The 11,937-nt window shown below is 36.8% G+C and overlaps 1 long non-coding RNA gene across 1 annotated transcript in view; it reads left to right on the top strand.

Moving 5' to 3' along the window:
- LOC115031512 overlaps positions 1 to 11,937 on the top strand; it is a 32,416-nt gene that overhangs the window by 9,790 nt on the left and 10,689 nt on the right. The window contains exon 5 of the long non-coding RNA XR_003837152.1: positions 11,795 to 11,864. This is a non-coding gene — a long non-coding RNA (uncharacterized LOC115031512). The remainder of the gene's footprint in view (positions 1 to 11,794; positions 11,865 to 11,937) is intronic.

The following is an 11,937-nucleotide window of genomic DNA, read 5'->3' as shown; positions in this document are numbered from 1 at the left end:
AGTGTCAGCCGACCCTGTGCCCTAGCTACCCTGGTTCTGGTCTGACCGGAAGAGGCTTGTGGCCCTTATTTTATTGAATGTTAAAATGGCAACTGTGGCTTGATTCTTTGGACCATTTTCTTGGAAGACTTTTCCAGCCTTTTGCTCTGAGGTAGTGTCTATTTTTGTCATTTAGGTGTGTTTCTTGTACGCAGGAACATACTGGCTCCTGCTGTATCCAGTCTGTTAGCTTATGTCCTTTTATTGGTGAATTGAGTCTGTTGATATTGAGAGATATTAAAGATGATGGTTAGTTCCTGTTATGTTTGTTGTTGTAGGTGGCATGATTAATATGTGATTCTTTCCTTTTGTTTTTTGCTGTGAGATAATTAATTTATTGGTTTTACTCATGATACATTAATGAAGAATTGTTTCTTAATCATTCTGAAGGAACTATTTTTATCTCTTTTGACTAAAAGCAGCTTAATACCATTTTTTTCACATTGTAGAATTAATTTTTATGCCAGCTAATTAATTTATTCATTCCATTGTTTTGGTAAGGGTATTCAACATTATACACAGAGATAGTAACAGTCTTTTAGGACAAGATATGTTTCTTGGAGACTGCAACTGGATGAAATCTTTTGATTAATATAATAGTTCATGAATAAATACAAAGTATGTTTCTTATTTATATCTATTTAGTCTCATGAACTCCTTCCATCATCTTGTCCTCTTTGTGACTTTAGCATACTAAGTTCAATTAATGCTGCCTTTTCAGTCATATGTGTGCTATGTGCTGCTCAGTCACTTGGGGGACAATTGACCATTATGTTTATTATGTGTCATGTATTCCTATAATTTTATTGTTTGTGATAATTTCTTAGTTCTCATTTTGTTATATAATTTACTTTTTTCTTTGTGCCTTCTTGGGTAGTTTTACCTTTCATTTTAGGATAAGGATTACTTCTACTGCCCTATATAGGGTCAACTTTGTTATCATATAATTCTTTAATCTGCATATGTCATAGAATGTTTTAATTACCATTCCAATGTCATAGTTATTTTGCTGAGCTAAATAGCTGGGTTTCACAAATGTGTCCTTTCAGGATTTGAATTGCATTTTTCAGCACAATTCTGCTTTTTCGTTTTCTGATAGGCCTATTTTTATATATGCCCTCATGTTTCCCTATTTCATTTTTCAATATACCATTTTTCTGTTTGTTTTTTGTCACAAACCTATCTGCTGTTCTACATGTATCTTGTCTCAGAATAAACATCCTTTCCTTCAATTGGAGCATAATTTTGTTTACAATGATAGTACTGAAAATATTTTCTATTTCTTTTTGCATGCAGTTTTTTCCATTCTTCTATGTCCATAATTCATACCTTTAAGATACATATATATATATATATATATATATATATATATATATATATATATATATTTAAACTTAAAGTTCTCCTTGAAATGTACCAAATTTCTGCCTTCCTTCCTTCATTCCTCACCTCCCCTCCCCTCCCCTTCCCTCCCCTCCCCTTCTCTCCCCTCCTCTCTTTTGCTTTTTTCCTGTTTTTATTGGACATTTTCTTCATTACATTTCAAATGTTATCCCCTTTCCCTGTTTCACTCCCAGAAGCCCCCTAACCCATTCTCCTTCCCCTGCTTCTATGAGGGTGTTCCTCTACCTACCTACCCACTCCCACATCCCCACCCTCAGTTCCCCTACACTTGGGCATCTATGGAGCTTTCATAGAACCAAGGACCTCTCCACCCATAGATAAGGCTATTTGTTCTCTGCAACATATGCAGCAGGGTTTCTCTGTGTAGCCCTGGCTGTCCTGGAACTCACTCTGTAGACCAGGCTGGCCTTGAACTCAGAAATCCGCCTGCCTCTGCCTCCCAAGTACTGGGATTAAAGGCGAGCGCCACCACTGCCCCGCCTTGCCTTCATTTTCTATCGCAATTTTCACTGTACTCTGTATTTGACTTGTTTAGTACTTCATTTCTAGGATAATTTAAATTTTCTGTAGTATTCATATTACTTGCCCTTATTTAATAAAATTATATATCCTTAACTAACTTATTTTATCCTATCTTCTTTGTTGTTTTCTTTTTGAGTTTCAATATTTATTCACTTTTATTTATTTAGGGAAAGATCTCCCCAGACCTCCACTATAATATTAGTCACTTGCAAGACTGCCAAAGGCCTCACTTAATAGGAAAACAGAATAATAGTTGAAAATACAAAGGTCATCTCTTAGTCACTAGTTCAAGGAGTAAATGTATATTAACACAATGAATATAAGTTTAAAAAAAGAAAAATATTTTAAACGGTATATAACAGCAGGAAAATGATGAAAGTAGGGGAGGAGAGATGAAAATAGAGGTAACTATAAGGAGGTGCTCAAAATTTAGAGGTAAAGCTTTGCAGTCAGATATCTCTTGATAGTGTGAGGCACAACGACCCAGAAGACCATGGCCAGAATATGTAATTTGCTCATACGATTAGAGAAAAAACAGGATAGAGGAGGAAAGGAAAAAAAGAGAAAGATAGGAACAAAAGCAAAAAATAAAAAAAGTAGCATAGTTTAAGATAAGAGCAAGGTCAATTACTCTGGTTATTAAAAACAGGATAGATACAGCAGAAAAAGTTGGATATATAGCTTACAAAAACCTATGATGTGAATGGGTGTGCTACCTTCCATGAGGCACGGGAAATCTTCTAGTGTTTACTATGAAAATCTTTATTCGCCCTTTTCTAACAATTATTAACTGTCAATAATACCCCAGGAATTATTGGGCTTTGAAGATAATCTATATATACTCCATCTATTGTGAGACTTTGTCTGGACTGATGTTTTGCAGATAGTCATGGCTTCTTTGAATTAATAAGTGTTAATTTTTTCTCTTTTTTTCTTTACTTACTTTCCCCCTACCTCAAGACAATAATTACACAATACTCTTCTACAACCTTGTCAGTTATATCTTTTTGTTTCCTTCTATGTAATGTCCATAAGCCTCGGTGGAGGTGGTAATAATATACTAGTCCTATGTGGAGCTGGGCATCCAGTCTTTCTTATCCTCAACATGTAAACAAACTGTATATATTTCCATTAACATCTGTCTACTGTAAAAAGAAACTACCCAGACCTAAGCTGATATTGGCCTTAATTTGTAAGCATAATGATAACTATTCAAAAGAGAATTTGGCATAATTATTATTTAGTAAAACTGCAATAGCATTTGTATCCTATGACTTAAGATCTCTTGTATTTTGAGGATTACACTGCCAGGCATCAAGTTACCTCTAGTGTAACAGTCTATCAACTTGCTTGTAATTGTCATGCTGCTGTTGAAGATCAATACTGTAGCCTATAGGGTCTACCATTGGGTGGGATAGTTGATATGTTTTCTCCCCTAGTAGCTCTCAGCAGAACATTATAACAACAGTGAAGATTGCCAGCATGAACAAAGTCTCCCAGTTTTCAGATTGATTTCCATTTGGTCTTATGTGTGATTTGCAGTAGCGTCTTAAAAAGTAGTTCTGTGTAACTAGGGGAAATGTCAGTCACTTTTTGTTGTTTTAGAGCTCTGGAGACATTTTGGCCAATAATTAATAGTGCTGTATCCCATGACTTTTAATATTTTAGTTCAGTAATACTATCAATAAAGGAGAAATTTTTATATTTCCTTTGATACTGATATCTCTGTACATTCCCTGAAGTATGTGTTATCTTTTAACATAAGGTCTTTCCATGTGATTATGGTGGGTTACCAAAGTCTGTGTTGGATTGTAAACCTCTGGGATCTTTCTGACTTAACTGTTTGGGACATATCCTATCTTGTGCTGATAGTAACATTTAGCAACCCCTATCTTATGGGAACATTGTTTAGCCATAAAAAGTAATTTTCCTTGAATGCTTACAGATTAAGTAGTGTGTTTTAAATATATTTTTTCATAAATCATTAGTCTGTTGAACACACACTATCCCCATTTCTTCTTTGAACCCATGAGTCCTGCTTAACTATTTAAGTCTCAGTATTCCTGACTACATTATTTGTTACTATCTCTTGTCATATTTTTGTGAAGTGTATTTATGTGCCTCCTTCAGCCTGATTTTTCTATACTTGAACATACTCTGATTAGGCCTTTCCTCTACCAGGATTAAACTTCAGAAATTATTGTTGTTACTACAACCTCTACCCCTTAGCTCTTATTTTTTATAGATTTATTTATTTATGTATGTGAGCACACTGTAGCTGTACAGATGGTTGTGAGCCTTCATGTGGTTGTTGGGAATTGACTTTTAGGACCTCTACTAGTTCCAGTCAGCCCCACTTGCTCTGGTCAGCCCTTCACACTCAGTCCCTGTTCTCTCCAGCCAAAGATTTATTTATTAAAAACTACCATGCCCAGCCTGTTTATAGTTTATAGCACGTCTTTTATCCCCGCACTTGGGAGGCAGATGCAGGCAGATTTCTGAGTTCAAGGCCAGCCTGGTCTACAGAGTTCCAGGGCAGCCAGGGTGATACAGAGAAACTCTATCTCGAAAAAGAAAACAAACAACAAAAATAAAACTATAAAATGGTACACTGTAGCTCTCTTCAGATGCACCAGAAAAGGGCATCATCTCATTATGGGTAGCTGTGAGCCACCATGTGGTTGCTGAGATTTGATTTCAGGACATTGGAAAGAGCAGTCAGAGCATTTACCCGCTGAGCCATCTTGCCAGCACTACTCCTTAGCTCTTAACATATTATCTTTCAAATGCCTTTTTCCTTTCTCAGACCTTTAATTGTGTTCCATGTTAAACACACACATACACATACACACACACACACAAACAAGAAATAGTAGTCATGTAGGGGAAAACTCTGTTTATCTTACTTAGTCTTGTTTAAATTCTTTCGATTTATTTATCACTTACAAAATTTCAATTTTCTTTAACACCAATATTCCGTAGTACAGGTTTAATAGTCATCTCCTGTCATTCATCTGTTTATGAACATCTATGTTCCACTTTCTAGTTATTGTGGATAGAGCAGCAGGGAACAGAGATGTCTAAATATTCCTTAGGGTATTACATAAAGTTCTTTGGTTATATGCCCAGGAGTAGTATAACTAAATCATATGACAGTTGTATATTTTCTCTGTGTTCCCCTTGCTGCCCTGGAACTCTCTTTGTAGAGATGAATTGTCTTTTACTCACATATCTGCTTGTCTATACTCCTGAGTGTTGTGATTAAAGTGTTCACCACAATTACCCTGCTGATAGTTGTATGTCTTGTAACCAGAGTGCTTTGGAAGTTGTCTGGGATAGTTCATATTTTATAACATCAGTGTGAACCCGGGCAGTGGTGGCGCACATCTTTAATCCCAGCACTTAGGAGGCAGAGACAGATAGATTTCTGAGTTTGAGGCCAGCCTGGTCTACAGAATGAGCTCCAGGACAGCCATGGATACACAGAGAAACCCTGTCTCGAAAAACAAACAAACAAAACAAACAAAAAAACAACAGTGTGTATGAGATTTACACAATATTGGTTGCCCTTTTTGTGTTGTGAAATATAATCTTTCTAACTATACACACACCCAACCTGCACCCCCAAAATTATATGCATAGTACATATATAGATAAATACATATGGGTATAAGCCCAGGAGTGGTATAGCTGAATCATATGGCAATTATAAATTCTTTTTTTAGTTTATTTTAAAGACAGAGTATCTCTGTGTAGCCCAGGCTGTCCTGAAATTCAATCTGCAGATACATCAGATCTCATATATATGTGTGTATATCTATATATAAATACACACACATACATATATCCACATATGATATTATTCATATATGTATACATTTGTACATATATACATGTGCATGTAATATACATACACATATACACACACATCTCTACACACACAGTGTGTGTATTGCATGCATGTGTGTATGAGTAGTAGTAGTAGAAGTAGAAGATTCTTTTCTGAGGATAATAATGTCATTTGAGGCTGGGCAGTGGTGGTGCATGCCCTTAATGCCAGCACTTGGGAGGCAGAGGCAGGCAGATATCTGAGTTCAAATCCAGCCTGGTCTACAGAGTAACTTCCAGGACAGCCAGGGATACAGAGAAACCCTGTCTCAAAAAAGTCAAATAATAATAATAATAATTATAATAATGTCATTTGATTCAGGAATTTTCCAGTACCTGTAATTTCTTCACTCTTTTCTCTGCCTTAAATTCAATTAGACAGCTGGTTTTTAAGAGCGACTTGTGAGTATCCTTTATTTTATGCTTACTAATATCTTGTCGTTCTGATGACTATCATAGGTGTTACAAGTAGGTAACCCATTTTAAATGGATAACTGACAAAAGGTACCAAAAATATTATTGCTTTGGAATAATGTATTACCACGTGGAATAATGATGCTATGAGAGTCAATGGGTATTCTTTAGAATTATAATTTAATTTTATCATATGTAGATATAAAAGGCTTCTTTGACTTCAAGCTGACTAGAATAGATGCTTTATAGGATTCAAATTGAATTTGATAGGAATGGAAGGTCATCAGAGGGTAATAATTTGTATTTGCAATCCCAACACTTAGAAGGCTAACTCTGCAAAGACAACAAGTACACATCATATGTATACATCATATGTTGCTTTTGCACAGAATCTAGGTTTTTTTTTCCCCAGCATCTATATGATAGTTCACAGTCACTTGTAACACCAATCCCAGGATACCTTTATGCAGTCTTATGTCTTCCATATAGGCATATACATTCTTGCAAGGAAAGTACTCATATACATAAAATAGAAATAAATTACAAATAGCAAAACACAAAGAGGCTGGAGAGATGTTTCAGCAGACAAGAGCATGTGCTCTTTTCTGGTTTCCATGGGCACTACAGTCATGTACAGAAGCATATAGAAGGACATATACATATGGGCATAAATTTAAATTTTATTATTCTTTAAACTTTTTTACAGTCCAGTTGTTATCCACCACCTGGTTCACCCTCCAAAACTTCCTTATTACATTCCTCCTCCCCCATCTCCAAGAGGATGTTCCCAAACACTCAATCCCATCAGATCTCCCCACTCCCTGGGACCTCAAGTCTCTCTAGGATTAGGTTCATCTTCTCTCACTGAGGCCAGACCAGGCAGTCCTCTGTATTATATGTATTGGGGGGGTCTCATATCAGCTAGTGTGTGCTGTTTGGTTGGTGGCTCATTTTCTGAGAGATATTAGGCATCCAGGTTAGTTGAGACTGTTGGTCTTCCTATGGGTTTTCCCTCATCCTTTAGCTTCTTCCAGTCTTTACTTGATTAAACCATAGGGTTACCCAACTTCTGTCCATTGGTTGCGTGTTAAATATCTGCATCTGACTCTTTCTGCATCCTGTTGGACCTCTCAGAGGGCTGCCATGCTAGGCTCCTGTCTGTAAGAATACTGTAACATCAATAATAGTCTCCCCTTGAACTGCATCCCAATTTGGGATGGTCGCTGGACCTCCTTTCCCTCAGTCTCTTCATCATTTTGTCCCTACAGTTCTTTTAGACAGGGACAATTCTGGGTCAGAGTTTTTGACTGTGGGATGGCAACACCATACCTGCACTTGATGCCAGGTCTTTATACTGGAGATGAATTTTACAAGTCCCACTGCCCACTGTTCAGCATTTTATCTAAGGTCCCTCTCTTTGATTCCTAAACATCTCTCACCACTTAGGTTTCTGGTACATTCTAAAGGCTACCCCACCTCCTACCTACCTAAGTAGCCTGTTTTCATTCTTTCTGCTTGTCCTCAGGGATTAACTCCAGATTCCTCCTATAATACATGATCTTGTTCCCCTTTTCCCATCTCTGTTCCCTCTCACACCCAGGTACCTCCCTCCCTCTACACCCATGATTGCTTTCTTCTCTATCCCTATGTGAGATTGAAGCATACTCACTTGGGGTCTTCAGCTTGTTAACCTTTTTGAGTTCTGTGAATTGTATCCTGGGTAGTCTATAATTTTTTGGCCAATACCCATTTATTAGTGAGTACATACCATGTATGTACTTTTGGATCTGAGTTGCTGCATTCAGGATGATACTTTCTAGTTTCATTTATTTGCCTGCAAAATTCATGATGTCCACATTCTTAATCGCTGAAAAGTATTCTATTGTGTAAAGGAACCACACTTTATGTATCCATTCTTCTGTTGTGTGATATCTGGGTAATTTCCAGCTTCTGGCTATACCAAATATAGCCACTATGAACATATTGGAACACGTACCCATGTGGTATGGTGGGGGATCTTCTGGGTATATGCGCAAGAGTGGTATAGCTGAATAGATCTATTTCCAATTTTCTGAGGAACCTCCATATTTATTTTCAGAGTAGTTGTACCAGTTTCCATCCCCACCATCAATGGAGTAGTGTTCTTTCTTCTCCACATTCTCACCAACATGTGCTGTCACTCGAGTTTTTGAGCTTAACCATTCTGTTGGGTGTTTGGTGAAATCTTGGAGTCATTTTGATTTTCATTTCCCTGATTGCTAACTACTTTGAACATTTTGTTAAGTGCTTCTCGGCCATTTGAAATTCCTCTGTTGTGAAGTCTCTGTTTAGTTCTATACCCCATTTTTAATAGGGTTATTTGGTTTTCTGGAGTCTTAAGTTCTTGAGTTCTTTGTATATATTGGATACTAGCCCTCTATCAGATGTAGGATTTTTAAGATCTTTTCCCAATATGTAGATTGCCATTTTGTCTTATTGACAGTGTTCTTTCTTACATAAACTTTTCAGTTTCATGAGGTCCCATTTATCACACTTCCTTCCCACCCTACCCTACCTGACCTCTAAACTCCCTGGGGCCTCTAGTCTCTTGAGGGTTAGGTGCATGCATCATCTCTTAATGAACACAGACCTGGAAGTCCTCTACTGTATGTGTGTTGGGGGCCTCATATCAGCTTGTGTATGCTGTCTGGTGGTCCAGTGTTTTAAAGATCTCATAGGTCCAGATTAATTAAGACAGCTGGTCCTCCTCCCTTCTCCTCAGCTTCTTTCAGTCTTCCCTAATTCAACAACAGGGGTCGGCTGATTCTGTCCTTTGTTTTTGTGCAAATAACTGCATCTGACTTTCAGCCACTTGTTGGGTCTTTCGGAGGGTAGATCCCTTTTTCTGAGTGCTCCATAGTCTCAGTAATAGTGTCAGACCTTGGGACTTCCCCTTCAGCTGGATCCCACTTTTGACCTGTCACTGGACCTTCTTTTCCTCAGGTTCCTCTCCATTTCCATCCCTGTAATTTTTTTCAGACAGAAACAATTATGGGTCAAAGGTGTGACTGTGGGATGGCAACCCCATTCCTCACCTGATGTCCTCCTGTCTTCCTGCTGGAGGTGGGCTCTATAAGTTCCCTCTCCCTATTGTTAAGCATTTCATCAAAGGTCCCTCATTATGAGTCCTGAGCCTTTGAAGTTCTGTTTGGGAAATTTACTCCTGTGCCAATGAATTTGAGTCTATTTCCCACTTACTCTTCTATTAGATTCAGTTTATCTGGATTTATGTTGAAGTCCTCAGTAAACTTGGACTTGAGCTTTATGCAAGCTGGCAAATATGGACCTATTTTCATTTTTTTCCATATTGATTGGTCCTATTTTCATTTTTATACATACTGTTTCCAGTTTGACCAGCACCATTTATTGAAATTGCTTTCTTTTTTTCCCATTGTATATTTTTGGATTCTTTGTCAGAGATCAAATGTCCAGAACTGTGTGGTTTTATTTCTGGTATTTAATTCTATTTCATTGAACAACTTGTCTGTCTCTGTACCAATACCATGCAGTTTTTATCACTATTGCTCTATAGTAGAATTTGAGGTCAGGCATGGTGATTTCCCCAGAACTTTTATATTTAAGATTTGATTTTGCTATTCTGACTTTTTTTTTCCATATGAAATTGAAAATTGTTCTTTCCATGTCTTTGAAGAATTGTGTTGGAATTGTGTTGAATCTGTAGGTTGCTTCTGGTATGAAGGCCATATTTACTATGGTAATTCTGCCAATCCATGAGCATTGGAAATCTCTCCATTTTCTGAGGTCTACAATTTCTTTCTTGTGAGACTTCAATTTCTTGTCATACAGAACTTTCACTTGTTTGGTTAGAGTTACCTTAAGATATTTTACATTATTTGTGACTATTAGGAAGAGTGTTCTTTTCTTAATTTCTTTTTCAACACACTTATCATTTTCACTTGTTTGTTTTTGTTTTTGTTTTTTCAAGACAGGGTATCTCTGTGTAGCACTGGCTGTCCTGGAAGTCACTCTGTAGACCAGGCTGACCTCAAACTCAGAAATCTGCCTGCCTCTGCCTCCCAAATGCTGGGATTAAAGGCATGCACCACCACTGCCTGGCACATTTATCATTTGTATAAAGGAAGGCTACTGACTCATTTGAGTTAATATTCTATCCAGCCACTTTGATGAAGTTGTTTATCAGGTTTAGGTGTTATCTGGTAGAATTTATGGGTTTGCTCATATATACTATCCTCTCATCTGCAAATAGGAATACTTTGACTTCTTCTCTGCCAATTTATATCTCCTTGATCTCCTTTTGTTGTCTTTTTGCTCTAGCTAGAACTTAGAATACTATATTGAATAGATATGGTGATAATGGACATCTTTGTTTTGTCCCAGATTTTAGTGTGATTGCTTCAAGTATCTCTCCACTTAATTTGATATTGTTTGTTGGTTTGCTGCATATTTCTTTTATTATATTTAGGTATCAGCATTGAATTCCTGATCTCTCCAATACTTTTTACATGCAAGGGGTGTTATATTTTGTCAAAGGCCTTTTCAGCATCTAATGAGATGATAATGTGATTTTTTTTGAGTTTGCTTATATAGTGTATTACAATAATGGATTTTTTATATTGAATAAACCTTATATCCCTGGGATGGTGCCTACTTGATCATCATGAATAATGGTTTTGTTGATGTGTTCTTGAATTCAGTTTGTGATAATTTTATTGAGTTTTTAAATCAATATTCATAAGCAAAATTTGTCTGAAGTTCTCTTTTTTGTTGGATCCTTGTGTGGTTTAGGTATCAAAGTAATTGTATATTGATAGAAGGAATTAGTGTTGCTTTTCTCCCTCTCTTGTGAAATAGTATGAGAAGAGTTGATATTAGCTCTACTTTGAAGGTCTGGTAGAATTCTGCACTAAAGCCATCAGGCCTTGAGCTTTTTTTGGATTGGGAGGTTTTTAATAACTTCTTTAATTTCCTTAGGGGATAGGTCCTATTTAGGTAGGTTTTTTGCTCTTAACTTTGGTATGTTATATGTGTCTAGAAAATTATATATTTCATCAAGATTTTCCAGTTGTGCTGAGTATATGGTTGTGTAGTAGAATATGATGGTTTTTTTTTTTTTGAATGTCCTCAGTTTATGTCTCTTTTTATTTCTGATTTTGTTAAATTGGATACTATCTCCGGGCCCTTTAGTTAGGTTGCCTGCTGGTTTATATATCTTGTTGATTTTCTCAAAGAATCAGCTTTTAGTTTTGTTGATTCTTTGTATCATTCTCTTTGTTTCTATTGGGTTGAGTCTGACCCTGAGTTTGACTCTTTCCTGCCCTCTACTCCTCTTAGGGGTGTCTGCTTCTTTTTATTTTAGGGCTTTCAGTTGTGTTGTTAAGTTGCTAATGTGTGGTCTCTACAATTTCGTTACCAGGGCACTTAGTGTTATAAAATTTCCTCTTACAACTGCTTTCATTGTGTCCCATAAGTTTGCGTACGCTGTATTACCATTTTCTTTGTGTTTCAGGAAGCTTTAATTTCTTTCTTACTTCCCTGACCAAGTTATCACTGAGTACAGACTTGTTCAATTTCCACAGGTATGTGAGTATTTTGTTGTTTGTGTTGTTATTGAAGTCTAGCTTTAGTCAGTGTTGAACTTATAGAATACAC

The sequence above is a fragment of the Mus caroli genome, chromosome 7, assembly GCF_900094665.2.
Source record: "Mus caroli chromosome 7, CAROLI_EIJ_v1.1, whole genome shotgun sequence".
Lineage (NCBI taxonomy): Eukaryota > Metazoa > Chordata > Mammalia > Rodentia > Muridae > Mus > Mus caroli.
Note: the sequence above shows the minus strand (reverse complement) of the source record. Positions and strands in the feature narration are given on the sequence as shown.